Genomic DNA, 15931 nt, shown 5'->3' with positions numbered 1-15931 from the left:
GGTATAAATATAGGCATATATATAAATAAGTAGTGATATAGGTCTATGTAGATATATTTATTTGTTAAGTATCAAGGTAGAAGAAAGCTGTTGCGCCTTTCTTCAAGTCCTCCCTCAACACAGAACATTTTGTTCTAATAACCTGGCATTCTATGATGCTCACCATCAGACATGATCGCTGAAGTCTAAATGGGTGTAAGCAAATGTGGTGAATAAAGCTGATGGTGCCTGACTACTAAAAAGAGATAGCATCAGGGGTCTTAAAGGATTGAAGATAAACTAGCAGTCATCTAGCAGGAGTGGGTATCAAGTATCAGAAGATCCAAAACACAATCATATTAAGGTGAACAAGGGGGGCTAGAGTGGAGACCCAAAGCCAATCTGTAGGCAATTGGACATCCCCTCACAGAATAAAAACAAGGAAGGGATGACCCTGCCAGGGTGCAGTATAGCACCAATGTAACACACAATATTCTTCTAGTTCTTCAATACTTTCTTCCTCCCACTATCATGACGCCAATTCTACCTTACAAATCCCGCTAGAACAGATCATGTGCACTAGTACAGATAAGAGTTCTAGACACACAGAATCCAGGAGAGATAACCCCTCTGGAACAATAATGGGAGTATCAATACCATGAGGGTAGGAGGAAGGTGGGAGGGAAAAGGGGGAGAAAAGGGGAACTAATCACAATAATCGAAGTATAACACCCGCCCCCCCTTGGGGGGGGGGCAAACAACAGAAACATGGGTGAAGGGAGAGAGTGGATGGTGTAAGAGATGAAAATAATATTAATTTTTAATTTATCAAGGCTTTATGAGGGTGGGAGGCGTGGGAAGGGAAGAAAAAAGAGGAGTTGATACCAAGGGCTTAAGTAGAAAATGTTTTGAAAATGATGATGGCAACATATATACAAATGTGTTTGATACAATTGATGTATGGATTGTTATAAGAACTGTAATAGCATCCAATGAAATGATATTTGTATATACAAAAGACATAATGGGAAACCAAATAATTAGTTCTGAGGCCCAAAAATTCCACTTATAAGGGGGTGAAGGGAGATGTTGGACAGGGCAAGATATGACAAAATAATAATTTATAAATTATCAAGGGCTCACGAGGGAGAGGGGAGCGGGGAGGGAGGGGACAAAAAGAGGACCTGATGCAAAGGGCTTAAGTGGAGAGCAAATGTTTCAAAAATGATGGGGGCAAAGAATGTACAGATGTGCTTTACACAATTGATGTATGTATGGATTGTGATAAGGGTTGTATGTGTCGTGTCCCTAATAAAATGTTTAAATAAATAAATAAACAAACATGAGATTGCTATGAAAAATAAATAAATTTACCGTGGAGGCTTTTAGCCTTCTAGCATATCACTCTTTCAGATACTCTTTAGCCATTGAGTTGTTTCTGAGTCATCTAAATTAACTGCAGCTTTTTCACTTCTTCAGTGATCTGTGTTCTTAGTTTCTTAGTTAATGATTTCACACTGGTCTCTCCTGATAACATAGCCAAGACACCTAAGGCATCCTTACCTCACCAGCCTGGCTTCTGAGGAGGATTCTGGCAGTCCTTCTTCCAAAACAGATCTCAGCATTCTTCTGACAGTCCATGGCATCTTCAGTATTCTTCTCCGGCACCAAATTCAAATGCCCCCATTCTTCTTCGGTCTTCCTTATTCAATGTCCAGCTTTCACATACATAGGAGGCGACTGAAAACACCATGGCTTGGGTCCGGCACACCTTAGTCCTCAAAGTAACACCCTTGCTTTGCAATACTCTAACGAGGTCTTGTGGGCGATCTACTCAATGCACCGTGTCTGTCATCTGATCTCTCTACTGCTTCCATGAGCAACGACGGTGAACTCACTCAAGAAGAAATCCTCGACAACTTCAACCTTTGTTCCAGTTATCAGGATGTTACCTATGGGTCCACTTATGAGGATTTTTTTCCCTTTACATTGAGTTGTAATCCATACTGAAGGCTGCAATCCTTGATCTTCATTAGCAAGTGCTTCAAGCCCTCCTCACTTTCAGCAAGCAAGGTTGTGTCATCTGCATATTGAAAGCTATTCATCAGCCTTCCTCCAAATCTGAAGCCCCATTGTTCTTTCTATAGTCTAGCTTCTCTGATTACTTGCCAAGTATATGGATAGAACAGGATGATAAGGTGATACAACCCTGACACGCATCTTTCCTGACTTTAAACCATGCAGTACTCCCTTGTTCTGTTTGAATGACTGCTTCTTGGTCCACGCACAGGTTCCTCATGAGCACCAGGAAGTATTCTGGAATTCCCATCTGCTCAAGTCTATCATCCAGAGTTTTTATGATTCACACAGTTGAATGCCTTTGCATAATCAATAAAACACAAGAAAACATATTCCTGGTATTCTCTGCGTACAGCCAAGAGCCATCTGAGATCAACAATGATTTCCCTTGTTCCATGTTTTCAAAATCTATGTCTGTCATATTAGGAAGCTAAGTTACACCTACCTATTTCCCCCTGCACGACTTCATTGTTTTTATGTCGTATTGTCCATAGGGCTCTGGTTCTTCCTCTTATCCTTTGGAGTTCAGGTCACCCCCAACTCACGAACTGCCAATAAAACTTACGAGTTCATCTGCACACTGGGTTTTTTTTTAAGACTTCCCTCTGCTTCAAGATGATTGGACTGCTTTCTTCAGTGCCATTGGTTCTTGATCATATGCGGCCTCCTAAGATAGCTGCACATTGCCCGATTCTTTTTGGCACAGTGACTGTGCCTTCCTTGATTCTTTGTTTGATGCTTCTTGGGTCACTACCTATTGTGAGAAATGTCGAGCAGGCTTTTCCCTCTTGGCTTTCTAACACGTTTCCTTATGATGCATCACTTTGTCCTCTAGATCTGCCCTCTAAATTCTGTTCAGCTTTCATTCATCTTTTCTTCTATTAGCCTCAGTAATTCTATGTTCCAGCACAAGCTTCAGCACCTCTTCTGACGTCATTTTGGTCTTTCCATTCTTGCTGGTCTCTTCATGACCTTTTCTCTTTCTGTGTGCACGAAGTTCTCGATGTCAGCCCACAATGTGTCTAGTATCCAATGAGTCAGCTCTGTTTTTGAGATGGTCTCTCTATTCCAGTGGGATATACTCAAGTTTGTTTCAGATCTTGAGGATTTGCTTTCATTTTATTCAGCCTCCATTGAACTTTTCATGTATGCAGTCCTTCTGCGAGAGCTGTTTTCATCTACAGTCCATCCCAACACACAAGACACACAATGTTGACAAAGTAAAAATGGTGATTGTCTATAGAAAGCAAACAATAACAACAGATTCTCAAAAGGGAAATATATACTGTTCCCCAAGTTACCATCTTTATGTTGCCAGGCAGGTACATCCTGGTTCGGGTTAGATCTTGTGTTCACTTCGTGCTACATCTGGCTACCAGCACCTTTCCGGGCCATATACAGTTCCCAAAGTTTATGCTCTGTTGCTGAGCATTGTGGAGCCTTGCATTGCTAGTGGAAAGACTCCAGGGCTTAGCAAGATGGCACAGGATCTTCCAAGCCTCTGCCACTGGATCTTCCAGGTCTTTGCCACTCACACACACCAAGTTGCCCACGTCCACAGGCCCCCAAATTACATTGTGTGGATCCAGGCTTCCCAAGGGCCCATGGGCTCCTGCCATGTTGCTGATGGCAGGGGAAACTTTCTGAGGCAAGTGTCATAACTCTTTAGCAGCTGGTATACTTTCTGCACAGAGGCACCCAGATTTCACTCCATGGGCTAGCAAGCTCAATGCCAACATCTCTTTCTTGGACAACCCATCCAATATCTCCTCATCTTCATTGCCACAGCTCTTTTCTGAATCTAGGATGCTCTCAGTACAGGATCTCCAGATCCAAATGACATGCTCTGCTCCGGACTCTTCTGAACCTCTAGGGGACTGGCCTTTTATGACCTTATCAAGCTGGGAAAACTAACTAATCTCCGAGTTGCATTGCAAGGGACTCGCTCTTATGGGATTTTTCAAGCTATTCCATGAATAGTTTGAGCCCCAATAGTATAGTGGACTGGTACCATACTGTGTTAGACCAGGTTGACTAGAGAAACAAATCCAGTGATATGCATATGTATGAAAGATAGAGCTTTATATCAAAGCATAATTGCATATTGAGAAAACATTCCAGTCCACTCCAGATCAAGTCCATAAGTCCAATATTATCCCATAAGTCAGATACTAGTTGATAAATTCCTCTTTAGACTTATGCAGCACATGCAATGATGCCTAATGCAGAAAGACCACAAGCCAGGGGTGGATCCAGTGGAAGCATCTCAGCCCTTGTGTGGGTCTCCATGTGGCTCCTCCAGCTCCAGGGCTCTGGCTGCCACCAGCATAGCTTCATGTGGCTTGTCAACTGAATGTGAAGCAGAAAGAGAGTATGTGTCCTCCTCCAGGGAGGCATCATTGGCTATGACTTGATTGACAGACTAGACTCCACCCCTTCTGTCAAGTTGACAGGAAATTATATAACTACCACAGGCTGCTAATCACAAGGTCAGCAGTTCAAGTGCACAGGCCACTCTATGGAGAAATATCCCATAAATATTTACAATTTTGGAAACCCAAAGAAGCCATTCTACTCTGTCCTAAGGTGCACTATTAGTTGGAATTGAATCAATGGCAGTGAGTTTGGTTTTGATTTTGAGTTACATGTATAATAAATCAACAAATCTCTTGTAAGATTGTGGCCTAAGGTTGTGTACACCTAAAGCTAAGATTTGAAGTCTATGAGGAGGCCAGGGACTGGAGCAGGAACAGGGAGCAGGGAGGGGTAGGAATTTATGGAGGGAAGGAAGAAGGGGGAAAACGTGAAAGAGAACCACATTTATGGGGGGGTTGCTTAATGGGATATTATTACTGATTTCATTTATTAAAATGGACTACATAACTACATAGAATATGCTTCTTAAAAAAAAAGCTGATGGTGCCTGGCTATCAAAAGAGATAGTGTCTGGGGTCTTAAAGGCTTGAAGGTGAACAAGCGGCCATCTAGGTCAGAAGCAACAAAGCCCACATGGAAGAAGCACACCAGCCAGTGCGATCACGAGGTGCCAAAGGGACCAGGTATAAGGCATCATGCAAAAAATATATATATATGTATATATGTGTGTGTGTGTGTGTGTGTGTGTGTGTGTGTGTGTGTGTGTGTGTGTGTGAAGGGGGAAGTGCAGAGTGGAGACCCAAGGCCCAAGTGTCGGCCACTGGAGATCCCCTCATAGAGGGGTTTAGGAGAGGAGATGCGTCAGTCAGGGTGCAAGGTAGTACCAATGAAGAACACAGCTTTCCCCCAGATCCTGGATGCTTCCTCCCCCCAACTACCATGATCCAAATTCTACCTTGCAGGGCTGGATAGGGCAGAGGTTGTACACTGGTACATATGAGGGCTGGAGGCACAGGGAATCCAGGGTGGACGATACCTTCAGGACCAAGGGTGTGAGGGGTGATGCTGGGAGAGTGGAGGATGAGTGGGTTGGAAAGGGGGGAACTGATTACAAGGATCCACATGTGACCTCCTCCCTGGGAGATGGACGGCAGAGAAGGGCGGGAAGGGAGACTCCGGATAGGGCAAGATATGACAAAATAACAATGTATAAATTACCAAGGGCACATGAGGGAGGGGGGAGCGAGGAGGGAGGGGGAAAAAAGAGGACCTGATGCAAAGGGCTTAAGTGGAGAGCAAATGCTTTGAGAATGATTGGGGCAGGGAATGTGCAGATGTGCTTTATACAATTGATGTATGTATATGTATGGATTGTGATAAGAGTTGTATGAGCCCCTAATAAAATCTTTTTAAAAAAAACAAAAATGAGAGTAAAGACTCATAGAGTGAACACACACACACACACACACACACACACACACACACACACACACACACCCTGAAGATTCCTTATGCCTCAGATCTGAAAGAGAAGTAAAATTGAAGTGGATGATACCTTCAGGACCAAGGGTGTGAGGGGCGATACTGGGAGAGTAGAGGGTGAATGGGTTGGAAAGGGGGAACCGATTACAAGGATCCACATGTGACCTCCTCCCTGGGGGACAGACAACAGAAAAGGGGGTGAAGGAGACACCGGATAGGGCAACATATGACAAAATAATAACTTATAAATTATCAAGGGCTCATGAGGGAGGGGGGAGTGGGGAGGGAGGGGAAAAAAAGAGGACCTGATGCAAAGGGCTTAAGTGGAGAGCAAATGCTTTGAAAATGATTAGGACAAAGAATGTACAGAAGTTCTTTATACAATTGATGTATGTATATGTATGGATTGTGATAAGAGTTGTATGAGCCCCTAATTAAAAAAAAGAAGAAGGAAAAAAAGACAAAAAAATTGAAGTAGATTTGAAATCTTTAGTGACATACAAGTTCATTTTCAACACATGAAAGAAAAGAAAGGAAAATTTTAGCCCACTCAAATTTGTGGGAGTTACAAGACCATAGGTTAAAAAAAAATTGAGGCTAAACCCATTGCCATCAAGTCAGTCCAGACTCATTGCGCCCTCGGGCAGGGTTTTGCTGTCCACAGAGGTACAGGGGCAGACAGTCTCATCTTTCTCCCGCACATTGACCTTGAAGTTAGCAGTCCAATGCTTATGCCACAGCGCTACCAGGACTCCATAACCAGGAAGGCCATATAAAGGGACTCCTTGTACCACAGGTGTGTCCAGATTGAAAGTCAGACTGGCGTTCCAGTTTTAGATTGGCTGGAGGGCATTTTTTTACTGAGCAATCACAGGTTGTCTGGGTTAGGCTTTGGCTTCTGGAAAGATTCGACATTTACAGGCAAGAGAGACTTAGTTAGGTTTAAGTTTGCTGATAGGGGTTTGGCATAAGTGACTCCATCTTGACCCTAGTGTATTCAGATTAGCACTAGTATGGCAGATTGTACTGACATCATTCCAGAGGAGAAACTTGAGGTTCAGAGAAGTTAAGAGTAAGCTAAATGCTCACTTTGGAGCACTTCACTAACATTGGGACAATACAGAGAAGATTACCATGGCCCCTGTGGAAGGATGACATGCAAATTCGTGGACACGCAAATTCGTGAAGTGTTCCATCTTTTTTGTATGATTGAATTAAAGTGAAATGATTTTTTAAAAAAAGGATGAGTTGTTACAAGGATCTACATATAACCCCCTCACTGGTGGATGGGCAGCAGAAAAGTGGGTGAAGGGAGACATTTGACAGTATAAGACCTGACAAAATAATAATAATTGATAAATTATCAAGGGTTCATGAGGGACAGGGAATCAGGGAGGGAGGGGGAAAATGAGGAGTTAATACTAAGGGCTTAAGTAGAAAGCAAATGTTTTGAGAATGATGATGGCAATAAATGTACAAATGTGCTTGACACAATGGATGTATGCATGGATTATGCTGAGTTGTATGAGCCCCCAGTAAAATGATTTTTAAAAAAGAAATAATAAAGGCTAAAGTAATGATCAATAAGAAAAAAAAAGGATGAGTTAAGTAGTGGAACTACTTTTGCACCTCGGTTTCCTTCCAACTAAAATATTTCCTTTCTGTAGTGAACATTTATTATTTTCATAAGTGCTAATCCTCGGATATAAAATGGGTTAACATGTCCATGTGTTTCCCCTCACTATAGTTAATGACAGAGATGTCTGTCTGGGAGAAGCCTGCACAGACTGTGCTTGGTAGAACAATTCTCGGGATACACAGAGAAGGACGTGCAGGCATCCCATTGCCAGCCCTTGTACCGCAAGGACAGCCGCAGGTTCAGGGCCACAAACACCCAAAACGACGTCCTCTAGCGGGGTGGCCTCTGCCTTTCTCTTGTCTCACCTCATCTAGCGGGTAGAGCTATAGTGGAGAAAACAGGCGTTCCTGTGGAGGAACCCAGATAACCTTGAAGGGGTAAACGAACGTGCATATTGATGGAGCAATCTGAGTACATATTGATTCCTGGTAGCTGTTGTCTGAATTCTTAGCTCATATAATGGATAGTATGGGGTAGTTATAAATAAAGCCATGGCTACTTTTTTTTTTTTTTTACCCAGAACACCCTTAGGGATCTTGGTTTTGTTTGTAAATACTCAATTGATGGAGAAGACAGCACCATCTATGAAGTAACTTGCCGGTTATTGGTTTACAGTCCGGGGTCAACAAAGCTCAGCAGTTGTAGGTGGCTACAAAGAGAGTTTTGAGGAGAGGGCAAAGATGACTCTGTGTCCAGGAATGCATATTGCAGAGAGGAATTACCCTGTCAGAGGTGGGATTAGAAAGGAACTGTGCTGATTTTTATTCTGGAAGAAAGACGGTTCTGGAAATTTCTCCTTCCCAATAAATTGGATCCTATGCAAGAACCAGAGGCAAGAGTGAACACGATGGGCTATGGAGTTTGGCTTCTGTTTCCCTTTCATGATGCAGCGGTAGTTAACTGACTTGCAATTATCTCAGGTGTGGTATTACCCAAAGAGCCATTCGGGGTTTCCTCCCCCCACCCCTACCCCACCCCCATTACCATCGTATCATGAAGCGTGAAAGAGCCCTTGGCGATGCAGTGGGTTACGTGATGGGGTGCTACCCAAAAGATTGGTGATTTGAACCCACTAGCTGCTCTGTGGGAGAGACGAAGCCGCCAGCTTCTGTAAAGATGTACAGCCTCAGAAACCCATGGAGCAGCTCTCTACTCTGTTCTATGACTCAGAATAGACTTGGCAGCAGCGGGGTTGATTTGATTTGGTTATGGCATGAAATAGGCCCAACCCACGGCCGTTCAGTCCATGTGACTCATGGTGAGCCTCTGTGTGACAGAGCAGGACCGCCCCAACAGGGCTTCTCAGGCTGCAATCGGTACCAGCAGAGTCCCTGCCGGGTGCAAATGGTTAAGCATTTGACTGCCAGCTAGAAAATTAGCAGCTTGAATCCACACACAGGCACCTGGGAAGATAGACTTGGCAAACTGCTTTGAAAATGTCACAGTCTCAAAGGTCCTACGCTGTACCCATGGGATTACCATGAGCTGGGAAGGTGCGGTCCCAAAGGTCCATGCTTAGAAACTTCCAGCGACTCCTTGGGAGGAAGATGGGCTTTCTACTCCCAGAAAGACTTACCGTCTTGGAAACCCACAGGGGCAGCTCTGCCCTGTCCTGTAGGGTCATTATGAGTTGGTGTTGACTCAGTGGTAGAGAACTGGGGATTGACTCGATGGCCACTACCGAAACAACACAATCTTTACCGAAGCAGATGGCCAGCGCTTTCTTCTGCAGCACTGCTCAGTGTTGGCTCAAAAGGCCAACATTCAGGTCGGTAGTCAAGGGCTCACTGTTCTCCCAAGACCATAGCCTTGTCATGTCATGAGGTGCACAGAAAAGTCACATTCTTTGCCTTCCATAAGAAAAGAAGTTGTGTTAGTCTGATTTGACTAGAGAAACAAATTCATAGACACATATGTGTATAAGAAAGAACTTTATATAAAAGAGTAATTGTACATTGAGAAAACATCCCAACCCGGTCCAGATCAAGTCCATTAGTGTGACATTAGACCATATGCCCGAGACCAGTGTATAAATTCCTCTTCGGATTCACATAGCCATGCAATAATGCTGAATACAGGAAGATCACAGGCCAGTGGGTGGAGAGCCTTGTGGATCCAGTGGCAGTGGAAGCATCTCAGTGCTGGCATGAGTCTCCATGTGGCTCCTCCAGCTCCAGGGCTTTGGCTCCATCAGCGTTGCCCCATGTGTCTTATCAGCAGGAAGACGAAGCAGAAAGTGTGTGTTTGGCCTCCAGTGAACTATTTATCTCCGTCACACCTCCAAATGAGGTCATCAAGCTGTGACGTGATTGACATGCTAGACTACACCCTATTCACTCTTACTAATCTCAAGTTGACATCAGGTTATGTAACTACCACAGAAGTCTACTGGTGGGTTCCAGGAATGAGAAGCTGAGAGTCTATTATTGGTGGATTCCAGGAGAATGGGTATCTAGTCATCTTGAAATTGTTACATCTGTGCCCCAGCCATGCACTATACATTTACTGAGTCCCAGGCATTGGGTTTCTGTCTGGTGACACATGGAACAGTGAACCCACAAGCCCCTGACGCAGGCACTCACACTCTTGTCATGGAGAATGGAAGACAGGTGTGTAAGCCAATGAAGGTATCCCCATCCAAATATAATCTTTCTACCAATGTGCTGGGTTGCATATTTTCACACAGGGAAATCTAAACTCCATTGTTTTATCTTCAAAAAATAAAAACGTGTTCCTATCCCATCCAAAATCCCAGCCAATTTCTCCAAGCATTGCTCAGAGCCCTTTTAAACACTGATACATCTATTCAGCCATGATTTCTGCATTAATATAAAGCTTTTAAAGTGCCAGTTGTCTAATTTAGTATGTAATGGGCTCCTTGTTTTATGTTTTATTTTGCTGTATGCAATGATACAGAAGCGTATTGGAGATAAATTGTTTTCACTTCTGCTGTAAAAAAAACACACCAAGAAACAACAACAACAAAAAAAAAACGATGCCCTCAAAGAACCTCACTTCGATGGCTGCCCTTAATCCCCTGTACACAGTCATCCAATGAAGCATTCTGGAGCCAATAATACTTTCAAAATATTTCTGCATTTTATCTTGCACAGAAAAGTCGTAGGCATAAAATGGGGCTAGATGCAGGGCCGGGGCATCTTTTGTGTTTATCTCGCTTAATACATTTTGTCCCTTTAAAGCTTGGGTTGGCCCCAGGCCTCTTGCACTCACTTGCCTTCTCCTCCGGTTCTGATGATTCTTTGGAAGACATTTTCACTTAACCTCGTGGGATCGTGGAGAACGACTATGCATAATGTGGTGAAACAAGGGAAGGCTGAGAAAGGGACCTTTGGGGGAGAACAGCCTGACCCTGGACTTCCTCTTGCCCGCACTCGTGTGCAATCTAAGCATGCAAATTTATTGCGATGGCTTTTCAATTGGGTAGGGATTGTTGCGTGAAAACATTTGCAAGTCATTATAGCAACTGTTCTCCTGATGAGTCTCTTGCATGACACAGGATACCTGTCCTCTCCAGGGAGGCGGAGAAAGGGTCTGGTGACCACACAGGACAGTTCTGCAAGGCTGCCGGGAAGGTCAGGTGAGATCGGTCAGAAGGCAGCAGGCAGCAGGCAGGCCTGCAGGATGGTGGCTCACCAGATAGGACAGGTGGATTGGGGGAGACTTTGGGCAGAAAGCGTACCATGAGCCAAATCAGACACCACCCCATCATCCTCTGTTGAGGAAACTGAAAGGAGGACCACGTTGCTCAAGCCTAAGGAGCACAGAAAGGGCAGTGGTGGCCCCCAGAGGTACAAATCTCACCTTCTATGCGGGATACCCAAATGAGCCTGGTGGTGTTGTCAGGTAAGGGTTGGGCTGCTAACTGCAACGTAGATGGTTCAAACCCGCCAGCCTGCAGCTCCTCTAGAGAAAGATGAAGGGACCTGCTTCCATAAAGATGCCCAGCCTCAGAAACTGCCATCGGGTACCTCTGAGTTTGGAAAACCACTTGCTGGCCGTGGGTGGGGGTTGTATGCAGAAGACCCAGCGGCGAGCACTCTGTGAGCTCCCTTGGTTGAGTATTTGTATCATGAGTGCTGAGTTCAGAACATTCAAAAGGAGAGTGCTGTCATTTATTCTGGAAACAACTCTTTCTGAGGAAGGCATTCTACCATCTTGGGGTGAATGAGGCGTCAGGGATAGAGGGACTGGAGTCCACAGGGGAGACGCCACAAATCAATGCAGCTCATGCTCAGTCCCACTTGTCTGCCCTTGGGGGCTTCTGTGCTGCTAGGAGGCTGAACAGACTTTAGTGGAGCTTTAAGACTAGGAAGAAAGTTCTGGTGATCACCTGTTTCCAAAAGCTGCCCAGCAAAACCCTTTGGATCACTGAGTCCAATCTACGACTGATCATGAGGATGGGTGCAAGACCAGCCAGTGCTTTCGTCCTCGTGCATGGTCACCACGAGCGGAAGGCTGGCTGGAAGACACCTCAGAACAGTCGATTTGTCACACTGAGGTAATGTGCGCTGCTGGAGGCTGTGGAGCAGGAATTTCAATTACCAACAGAGATGTAATTGGAGAACTAGGTTCAGCTGGGCTTCTAGATGAACAGGCTAAGAAGGAAAAAAGACACTGTCCACTTCTGAGAGGTTACCCACTAGCCATCTTATGAATCACAGTGTCATACAATCTGGCAGTGATGAAAGTTGAGTCCCTTAGGACGGACGGGACTCCAGATGTGATTGGGGAAGACCGGGCTTCTCAGAGCAGAGGGACTTTCATGACGTAGGTGAGCCAAAGCTCTCAGGATCGTCATTGGCTGAGGGGGCATGATTCAAACAGAGGAGCAGCAGTTGCAGACGTCCGTGGGTAATCAGAACTTGGAGGGTACAAAGTATGAATCTAGGAAAGCTAAAAGTCATCGAAAATGAACTAAAGCTCAGTATTCTAGGGATGAGTGAGCTTCACTAATTGTACTGGCCATTTCAAATTGGACAATAATGTGTTCTACCATGCTTGACTGCTGTTTCCATGAACACTGGAGCTGAGTAAAAGGAAGTCTTTGACAGCATCAATCTTCTCTCCGTTTACCATGATGCTAGCTCTTGGTCCCCGTGAAAGTTCAGTTTTCTTTTCCCTGCATTGTAGTCCTTCCTGCGAGCTGTAGTCCTTCATCTTCATGACTAAGTGCTTCAAGTTCTCTTCACTTGGAGGAAGCTAGGTTGTCTTGTCTGCAGAGTACTAGCTGTGAATGAGCCTTCCTCCAATCTTGATGCCTCATTCCCCTTCCTATAGTGCCTCTTCTAGAATTATGTGCTCAGCATACCAATGGGATAATATGGGACCACCCTGACACACCCCCTTTCTGATTTTCAGCCGTTCCGTGAGGACTATAGCCTTGCACCGTCTATGATGCGCTTCGACCCTGTCCTCCAGGGTCGCTAGGAGTTGGGGTGCACTGGTTAAGTGCTAGATTGCATATTTAAAAATCGGCAGTTCAAAACTGCCAGCAGCTCCATGGGGTGATGGGGTGGGAAAAACTGGAAATCTGCTCCCTGAAAGAATATGACGTAAGGCAGTCCTATATGGCACTTATTTTTTTTATTTATTTGGGGGCTCTTAAAAATCTTATAGCAATCCACCATTCAATTTTATTAAGCACACTTGTACATATGTTGCCATCAACATTTCCAAAACATTTTCTTCCTACTTGAGCCCGTGGTATCAGCTCCTCTGTTTCCCCTCCCTCCCTCCCCACCCTCCCTCCCACTCTCCCCTCACTATTGTTATTGTATGTCTTACACTCTCCATTGTCTCCCTTCACCCACATTTCTGTTATTTGTCCCTGGGGGTTGGGGGTGGAATATATATCCAACCTTGTGATGGGTTCCTCCTCCCCTTTCCCCTCCTTCCTCCTCCCCCTCCTCCCCCTCCCCTGTAGGTTGCTTCTATTCTGTCACATGCCCCCATGAACTGTCTGAATTAACTTAATGGCATTTAACAGCCATAACTATAGAATATAGAATAACTGCTATAATGAGTCCTGTAAGTCCTCATTTCCTTGTTCTTTGATTATTTTTTAACATCAGTTAAGTTTGTTTTCTCCTGAGTCCTCACTTTAAAGTTCCAGTTCACCTGGAACAGTGGATTTCAACCTGTGGATCGCGATCCCTTGGGGGTAGAACGACTCTTTCCCAGGGGTTGCCAGATTCATAACAGTAGCAACATGACAGTGATGAAGCAGCAATGAAAATAATGTTATGGTTGGGGGTCACCACCACATGAGGAACTGTCTTAAAGGGTCCCAGCATTAGGAAGATTGAGAACCACTGAGCTAGACAGTATGGCATAAGGACCTACTATATTTTCTCAGGACCTACTATCTCCTCATTTCAACTTCATCTCCAACTCTTCTCATCCCAATCCAGAGACTCTCCAGTCTGGGGGGACTCTTGCAAGGGGTTCAGCTTGCCCTGGGTTAGCAAAGTTTCTAACTCTGAGACTTTTGTCCAGCTCTGAGTTCATAGTGATACTGTGAATCCAAATACGACAGGACTTGGACAGCTGAGCCAAATGTCATGGGGCCAGGTATGATCTCCTCCAGCTTCAGTAGGGAGAACTCAACTCCACCCCAGCCCAAGGCCACCTGCCACAAGGCAGAGATCAGATGTGTCTCTACCCTCCATCCTTTTTTACCCTATTCTGTCACCAATCACCCTGCCCATGGAGGCCGACTTCTCTTCCAGGTTTGACCATTCATTGTAAAGCCACCCAGCACTCACAGCAGAGCAGACTCGCAATAACAGGGAAGGAAGTTCACCGGCTAATCAGGGTGAGAGAACATTAAGGATACGTTCTTCTTGTCCACAGCAGCACCTCTTCTCAGCCAAGACAGAAGACACGTCTCTTTCGGGTCCCCAGCCTCTTGCCCTCCGCCGTTCAGTCAGGCGCCCCTTGACCTTTGCCTGGTCTGGGCAAATGTGACAAAGCTCTGATGAAAGCCCAGAGGGTGCCCACTCCATAGTTCAATCCAAGATAATTCGGGCCTCATGGAAATGATGAAAGATGGTCATCAAAGAGAGCAGACACGCCAGCGTTCCAGAGCACCTGCTCTTCCACACAAAGGCAGGAGGCGAATTATCTCGACACACCCTGGAGACAACCAGGCGGACAGAGGAATTTTATCAGGGAAAAACCAGCAGAGAGGGGATCCTGGCACCCAAGAGGGGAAAAGTCACCATGCAGTGCAGCTACAAAAGCCAGGGTGACCAGACCCACCAAGAGCTGTTCCAGCCATACATACAGAATATACATCTCTGTCAGAAGAAGACTCTGGATTCATGGGCCTGGTCAGCTAAAACACGCCTCCCAACAAGAACAAAAACAAACAAACAAATAAACCCCAACTCACTGTCATTGCTTTGATTCTGACTCATAGTGACCCTCTACGACAGAGTAGAATTGCCCCTGTGGGTTTCTGAGACTGTAACTCTTCTTTTTTTAAAAAATCATTTTATTGGGGGCTTGTACAACTCCTATCACAATCCATCCATCCCTCCGTTGTGTCCAGCATATTTGTACATTTGTTGCCATCATCATTCTCAAAACATTTGCTTTCTACTTGAGCCATTTGTATCAGCTCCTCATTTTTCCCCTCATGCCCCCATGCCCCCTCCCTTATGAACCCTTGATAATTTATAAATTATTATTTTTTTGTCATGCTTTGCACTGTCCTATGTCTCCCCTCACCCACTTTTTTGTTGTCAATCCCCAGGGAGGGGGTTATATGTAGGTCTTTGTTATCAGTTCCCCCTTTCTACCCCACCTAAGCTCCACCCTCCCAGTATCGCCACTCTCACCACTGGTCCTAAAGGGGTCATCTATCCTGGATTCTCTGTGTTTCCAGTTCCTATCTGTACCAGTGTACATCTTCTGGTCTAGCCAGATTGTAAGGTAGAATTGGGGTAATGATAGTGTGGGGAGGAAGCATTTAAGAACTAGAAGAAAGTTGTACGTTTTATTGTTGCTACACTGCACCCTGATTGGCTCAACTCCTCCTTGTGACCCTTCTGTAAGGGGATGTCCAGGTGCCTACAGATGGGCTTTGGGTCTCCACTACACACTCCCCCTCACTCACAGTGATATGATGTTTTGTTTTTTGATGCCTGATACCTGATCCCATTGACACCTCATGATTGCACAGGCTGGTGTGCTTCTTTCATGTGGACTTTGTTGCTTCTGAGCTAGATGGCCTCTTATTTATCTTCAAGCCTTTAAGACCACAAACACGATATCTTTTGATAGCCAGGCACCAGAATCTTTCTTCACCACATTTGCTTATGCACCCGTTTTGTCTTCAGCGATCGTGTTGGG

The 15931-nt window shown here is 45.0% G+C and overlaps 2 pseudogenes; both read left to right on the top strand.

The window, feature by feature from the left end:
* The window catches only part of LOC142442473 (centrosomal protein of 63 kDa-like), a 51813-nt pseudogene that overhangs the window by 25034 nt on the left and 10848 nt on the right, over positions 1–15931 (top strand).
* LOC142444021 (U6 spliceosomal RNA) lies at positions 6999–7118 on the top strand (annotated as a pseudogene).

This window comes from Tenrec ecaudatus, chromosome 3 (genome assembly GCF_050624435.1).
Source record: "Tenrec ecaudatus isolate mTenEca1 chromosome 3, mTenEca1.hap1, whole genome shotgun sequence".
In the NCBI taxonomy this organism is placed as follows: Eukaryota; Metazoa; Chordata; class Mammalia; order Afrosoricida; family Tenrecidae; genus Tenrec; species Tenrec ecaudatus.
The sequence above is the reverse complement of the archived record's forward strand: the minus strand, read 5'-3'. Positions and strand labels throughout refer to the sequence as shown.